Source organism: Ochotona curzoniae, unplaced genomic scaffold, assembly GCF_017591425.1.
Source record: "Ochotona curzoniae isolate NIBS_2020 unplaced genomic scaffold, NIBS_Ocur_1.0 scaffold_4505, whole genome shotgun sequence".
NCBI lineage: Eukaryota > Metazoa > Chordata > Mammalia > Lagomorpha > Ochotonidae > Ochotona > Ochotona curzoniae.
Genome location: NW_024467118.1, coordinates 3,582,719 through 3,590,221, shown reverse-complemented (window position 1 = coordinate 3,590,221; position 7,503 = coordinate 3,582,719). Strand labels below are relative to the sequence as shown.

Sequence of the window (7,503 nt, the reverse complement as noted above, 5' to 3'; positions counted from 1 at the left end):
AGATTTAGCAAGCCAGGCCAGCCCCCCACGGTGCAGGGTAGCTCCTTGAAGATAAGCAACACAAGTTGTTCCAACATCCACTCTTGTGTTGTCAGGAGACTTGCAGGTTGGTTTGGATCAAAAGCAGCATTTGTGTACCCAGAGATGCAGGTCACAGCAGATCAGTAGGGCGCAGATATTTCATCACCCAAGCAGTTCAGATGTGAAACCAGAAGTTCACACAAGCACTCAGCTGGACAGTAAGGCACACTGGGATGTGTGCAGTGGCCATGAGACAAGCTGTTTTGCAGTGTTAAGATTCATGAGAGGATGTCAGACTCAAGCCAACAAAGTTCACTTCTGTAGAAGTGGACTTGGCATCTCCACAGGATCCTACTCTAAGGTCATAGAAACATGTGCCCAGAGCTCCACCATCTCTTGAGATAGTTGAGGCTAGTTAAGTGCAAGATGCTGCTAGTATCTGATAGTCAAGGGATGCTAAGCCTTCTGCAGCACACAGTTGCCTCAAGTATGGATCACCCAGCTGTAATACACTGATGAACAGCACACTTGACAGTCAACAGTAACCAATCAGACCTTGAGGGCTTCTAGCTGATTTAGTATCTGCACAATTCTTTACACTGAAGAAGTCTTAACTCATTTCTAACGGTTACATAGAACTGATGTGGTGCTCTCCTTCACCTTTCCAAGGTCCAACTCTCCACCTGGAACATGCCTGTTTGTGCCCATCATTGTTGGCTTCTTTGTGCTGCAGGCTGCCTTGAAGCCTCAGCACTGCTTATAATGCAAGGATGTAGTGGGTGTTGACATGGTTAACAGTAAGATCAGCCCATGTCATGATGATCTGCCTTAACAAAGACATGGCAAGGCCTCACAGGAAGAGCAAGTCAAAGGGCAATTCAGGTACTATGGTCATAGCTGCTCCGATGGCTTGTCCCGGCAAGCATTCCGAAGCCCTGGGACCAACATTTCCAACTGTTGGCCTACCAGTGAAAGCTAGACCCAGCTCCTTCGACTTTGATAATCTTCCCATCTCTTCTCCAGTTAACAGCTTGCCAGACCATTGTTGGCCATCTCTTCTCCATTTTGGGGGGGTCACCTCCTGGATTAATGACTAACCATGACCTTTCAGATTCATGAAAATCTTTCCACCGGGGTGGAGACTGCCACCAACTGCTGGTCAATTTGCACCTGCAGGCCTCCTACACCTACTTCTCTGGGTTATTCTGACCGTGTCCATGTGGGCTCTGGAGGGCGTGGGCCACTTCTGTGAGCTGGTGGATGAAAAACATGAGGGTGCTGAGCATCTTTTGAAGACGCAAAACCAACATGACAGCCATAGCCTCTTCCAGGATGTGCAGAAGCCATCCCAAGACGAATTAGGGTGAAACCTGAGACACCCTGGAACCCGCCTTGGTCCTGAAGAACATGAACCAGGCCCTCTTGGAACTTCATACCTTGGGTTTTGTCCATACAGACCCTTATCTGACTTCCTGGAGAACCACTTCCTAGACGAGGTGATCAAACTCCTGAAGATGGGCAGCCATCTGACCAATGTCTGTGGTGTCACCAACCCCCAGGGAGCCAAGCTGGCCTGGGCGAGTACCTCTTAGGCTTCAGGGTGAGCCTTTCGAAGGATGGCTGAGCCCAGCAGCTATGGAGGGGGGCTCCCCTGCATCTCCTGGTACCTCCAGCCACTAAGGCAGCTGAACAGCCCCCAAAGCCCTTTTCAACCATGGACCAAATGGGAAGTAAGTTTTTTCCTGCAACTTAGAAGTTAGCCCCATGTACACTTATTATTGTGCAATTTCTGTAGCATTGAGTTGTAAGGTTCTAGATGTAACTGTTATAGCAGAGCAGACATGAGTCTGAAGGACTTTCAAAAGGTAAAGTGGTATGATTAATAGACAAACTCATGCAAATTTCTGTAACCAAACACAGGTCATGATTAAGGAAACCCAAGGATACCAGAACTGTTAACTTCAACACGTGTTGCACAAGCCTGGGAGTAGTCTGAGCTCAGAGTCGCACATCAGCTGTTGCCATGACAACTGCCAATCAGGCTTCACATTTCATTAATGCAATCCCTCAAAGTTTAGCACCATTGTTCTTAATATGTTAGCTACCTGGATACCCTGTGGCTGACTAGACACATGAGCTGCTTGCTGTGGGTATCTAACAAGCAGTATTAGACTCCAATCATGTCCAACGATGAAGAACTGAAGATCACATGACACCGATACTGTCATGACTCCCTTTGAACATGTTGCTCACTTAATATTCGGACTGTCAATTGGTGAAAACATTTGTCTAATGATTCACCTGTCACAGCCCAAAGGCAGGCAGCTGAGAAGTGTCCCTCTTGGTATTTCACATGTATTTAAGGGTCCACCCCACAAAGAGTCTCTTAGGTCCCATTATCCTGGATTAGCCAGCATAGATTGCTTCAACCCCAGCCTGACCCATCCCCCCATGGGCCTTTGTATACCTGTTACCTTACAGATCTGTTATCTACCTAAAGTACGCCTGAGGTAAACACTGTAGATTTATGTTCTTTGGTCTACCTGAGCCGATGTCTCAAGTGCACATCAGGAATTTCTTATGCCATTGACTTCATCTGGCTTCAGGCAGACACTTGAAGGCTTGAAGGAATGGCTACAGACTAGCTAGCATCAGAAGCTCAAAAAGGATATTCACACTTCAGTCTGCGATTTCCGAAGCATTGTCAGAAATCAAGTTGTATCAGGTCTATGGCTATTTGAGTAGCGTTCAAGCTGCCTACAGGTAACCACAGCAACAGGGAAGCTATGTTTTACTTCTCTGCCCAAACATCACCCTACAGGTCATGAAAGCCGTTCAGATTCAGATCCTGCCAGCCCACATAGACTTGGTAACTTGAAGCTACCAGTTGTAGGATGCAATAGGACGCAAATGGATTTCCCACGATGAAAACAGTTACCAGAACCCTTGGCGACTATAAACAATTGCCTCAGTCTGTTCTGTTAGGGATCTTCCCTAAACTGACCAAAGTCATTCAAACCCTTTCCACTTTCTGAAGTGAAGCCAATGGTAGATGTCCTCTAGCCTCCTGTTAGTGCCCACCCATTGGCAGAACTGCTACAACATGTCCTGTTTTTGAAGAGCCAGCTCAGTTGTCCCTCCACCTGAAGTTATCCCTTCCCAACTTATTGTACAAAGAACTTGGAGCTGTCATTAATCTACATGGGTGCTAACAGTATCAGGAAGGGGTTAGAGGCTTCTAAACGAGTTATACAATCTACAGCATTCTCAAAGGAATTATGCAGCCTAAGAACAGTACTTAGGTTGAAAAGTAAACCATTAGACTCAGCCTTTACCATCTGTCCAGTAGCGTAGTTCAGATTGGTTTTCATTAGAAAAAGGCTGGTGGGACTTGTTACCCCCAGAACACTACTCCAGCCTTCCCCAAAGTCCTTTTGCTGTGCTTGTTGCATTCAGGTGTGTACTCACTGATTTTAGCTTCTCATCTTTGGGACATGCCAGAAACATCTTTTGGCAAAGAGATCTGATTAAGGGCAAACCTGTCGACACCAGAAGCCAGACTTAATGAGTGCTGGACTCAGACTCCAGGAACCCAAGGTTCTGATCACACTCAGCTGTGTATTAATGCCACACTTAGAGGCAGATCTGTACCAGTAGAGCCATCAAGAAATGAATTCAACTGATCTTCTGGTAGACTAGGGTAATTATGCAACTCAGGCCTTAGCTTCTGCAAAAACTGAAGAACTGGGTTCTAACACTAACATGCCTGACAACTCTAGCGGTCCTGTGTTTGAGTAGTCCTCAGTCTGCATTCCATACCCAAGTTGGACTTTTCTGGTCAACACGAGTATGGTTTAAGAATGCTACTTGGTGGCAGGCAAGTCATCTGTAAGCTTGCGGTCAGGAACATGCCTCCAAGTCGGATAAGCTCGGAGTTTTTAAACTGTATTTATCTTCCCAAACCTAGAGTTGGGCACACACTGGGCTCACTCAGTTGCTGCAGCAGTGACCGTGGAGACACTAGAGTCCCTAGATGGTGACAGCTTAGAGATGTCCAAGTCCTGAGCAATTTGGCCTTTTAGGATATGTAACACTAGTGCTAGCAACTACAACAAGCAGGCCTATCAGCTGCTAATCTCAGCCTTCGCCACCGCCCAGCATCCCACCCTGTCCTGTGAGCAGTGTCAGTCCCTCTGGAACTCTACTGCACTCAGCAATTGATACTTCTACATCTTTGGGCCTACTAGTAACAATCCATTCCCCGCCCAAATGGGAGATCAAGCCTGCAGGGAGGCAGGTTAGGTGTGGCAACATCCAGACCCAGCCTGGAATCACTAGCCTGGTACTCAGTCTTTAGGGGCCACGGATGGCCACGGATGGCCCGAAACCACTCTGGTCCAATCGAAGCCTTATCCAGAAGACAGGGGCAAGCACAGTAGGGCCCTTCAGAGACCACATAGCAAGGCGACAATTTAGGTAGCTAACTCAGGACCATACCCAGCACATTAAAAGTACCCTCCCCTGACACCCCCTCACAGGTCAGCTAAGTATAGCCACAGAAATGCAGGCGTTAGTCCTAGAGGAGGGATGCAGCACAGCCAGCTTGGGGCCAGCTGAGTTCACAAAGCACAACTGATGGCAGGAAGCACACTCTTCGCATGACCATGGACTTCTGAGGCAGCACCAAATAACATAAATGGCTTAAACTCAAGTGGACTGCAGCAAAGTACTGGATCAAAACAACCCATCTGTTGCCTACCGAAGGCAAACCAAAAAGGAAAGGATTGAATGATAGTCCAGGCTAATAAACTGGCATAGCCATTCTCAGGTGCTGGACTAGCAAGAACAGAAGGACACCAGATAATGATCAAAGGAGCCATTCAGCAGATCACCTTACCGGTTTCTCATCTCATTTTACTTGGTCTCTTTGCCAGTCTGCCTGAAAGTTTTTCATGAGTCTTGTTGCAATTTGTAGTTTAATTCATTTGCTGTATTCATCATTTCTTGCTTCCTGTTCTTTAAGTCCTTGAGGTGCATTCAGATCATTTGAGATCAATTTGTCAACATCTGATATGTTCCTGTCAATACTGTTTTTGCTGCATCTCATGTTGATATTTGTTCAAGTTTGTAGGAAAGTGGGTGTCTTAATTTCTTCAGTGACGGATCATACAGTAGCATTTCCAGGAATTTCTTTCAGTGACATTGTTTCATTCAGTAGCATTAAGTTTTTCTTCCTGATTTATTTATGTTCATATAGCTAATATGAACTACCATATCCAGATGTGACATTATGCAATGTCTTATTCAAGCCATGAGAAGGATCAGAATTCATCTGAAGCCGATTTTAAATCCATGAAGGATCAGCATTGTGTTTGTCGCCTGGAGATTGAGCAATAGCGACAAGGAATACTTGTGTCCCATTCAACATTCTCCCATTCTAGCAACAAACTAGTGTCCACATGAAGGGCACCAATTCAAGATCAAGTGAGATGAAGTCCCCGCTGAGACACAAAGCATTTTCAACTATGAGAAATCCTTTTAGCCAAGGGGTTTTGAAGAAGAAACAGCTACATTCCTTATCTAGGACTAAGATTACAGTGGCTGAGTTAGCTATACAAGTCCTGCCTACACCAAGATTTCCTAAGATCATGAAGAAAACCTCCGCACCCAGTACTCCAGCCCAGGTCTCATTGAGATCTGCCATGGGACACTCAGGTGTTCCTAGAATAGCCAGGAGCCAGGCTGCTCCAACAAGCTAGGACAAGGTCTGGACATCTTCCATCACAACTTGGAGAGGCCATCAGCATCTTTAAGGAATCCTCCTGGAGGAGCTTTCTGCAATGCACATGAATCCCCCTCAGTGAAGGGACACCCAGTCCAAGTGTCATAACAAGGGTGGTACCAGCTTTGCTGGTAGCTGAAGAGTTGATACTTTTAGGAGGTGGAGGAAAGATACTTCGAGGACTATACAGGAGCATAGGCGATGCCTCTCGTACCCAAGATCATACATGTCGCCAGAGTAATGCACCAAAGATTTCCTGCCAGCCACACAGGTGACCTGGATTGAATATCAGCTCAGTTTCCTCCCTAGCCAGCCTCCATTGTGGACAGTGGAAGCCAACCCTTAGAAACACCTCAAGTCTTGACAGGCAAGAGTGAGCCAGAATTCTGGATGAACTTTACCTGGCTCCTAGTGCCAGCAGTTATCCTATTGTGAGTTCCCCAAGAGGCAGCAAAAATCATGGAACAAGGCGCTCAGCTCAGGAAAAGGCAGAGACAATACAGCAAGTCTTAGGGGAAGGATTTGCGTGCCCACGCCAAAGTATCAGCCCTTCCCTCCCCCACCCCAACTACTAGATGTCCTGAGAGGAAACTACCAAGAACCCACTACCAAAGCTCTTGGTCCCTCTCGTCACTGCATTAGGGTAATGAGACGAGTACTGTAAGTACACTGTCCATACTTTGAAATGAAACCAAGCCATCCCAGAAGATGCCCACCCACTGAGCATAACTTACAATAGGCAGGTATTATGCTGACAAATTGCTCATGAACCACACCCTAGACACATGTGGAACATCGACAGTAAATGTGACAGTTTTATGGTCCCCTACCATCCTGAACACTGTCATGTACAGTTTCCTAAAGCCCAGCAAACGAGACAGCCCTTTACCAAGCCTGACACCATGCTGCATGTACTCATCTTGGGCAATTACAGCACTACCAAGAGTTCTGACAGGTCTCTGCTGGTGGCAAGAGCCTGCTCCTCAGTCTATTGCCATGCAGAGTACACCATGGGCTGGCCATCCCTGCCCCACATTCCAAACCTTTCCCAAGTCCCCTCATCCTGGCACCATCACATTCTGACACTAAATCCAGCTATGTCTTCAGTAATGTGTATGTCATCCATTGTTCACTGCAGGAGCTCCTGTATCAGTTGCCCAAGAGTCAAAACCCAAGATGCAGAGGCTTCCTGGAATGGCCTAGCCCAAGCACACTATCAGCATTCAGGGGGAGCTCAGACTGGTTAATGCGAAGCCAGTGAAGGATGAGAAGTACAGTACAGGGCATACCATAACCCCTGTGACCTGCAGGATGCTTCTGGGTGCCCCTTCACAAGGAAACCCAATCTGCCTAAAGTAGAAGTACCTACAGAGTAAAGCTGAACATGTATTTGTGCTCTAGTATGTACTTTCAAAAGTTGAGCTTATCAATGACCTTACATGCAGATCAGATGTTCCTGGTATTGACATTGACGCCTGAAGTATCAACCCAAACAGCCAAGGCCTCAGCCGATCCACAGCCAATCTCTGCAAGCTATGCCTTCAGAAGAGCAGGTTCTCACAGCACACCTCATTCCAGATGTGTGGCTGACTCCTAACCACAGTCCAAGGTTGACAGATCTCTGCAAACTCACCCAACCATCAAGTACGTACACCAGCAGCGAGCCTGAGGATCAGCATCTGCAGAGCAGCAGGCTCGAG

The 7,503-nt window shown here is 46.9% G+C and overlaps 1 pseudogene; it reads left to right on the top strand.

Moving 5' to 3' along the window:
- The first annotated feature begins 1,120 nt into the window (after positions 1–1,120).
- LOC121146750 lies at positions 1,121–1,645 on the top strand (annotated as a pseudogene).
- Positions 1,646–7,503: the final 5,858 nt, after the last annotated feature.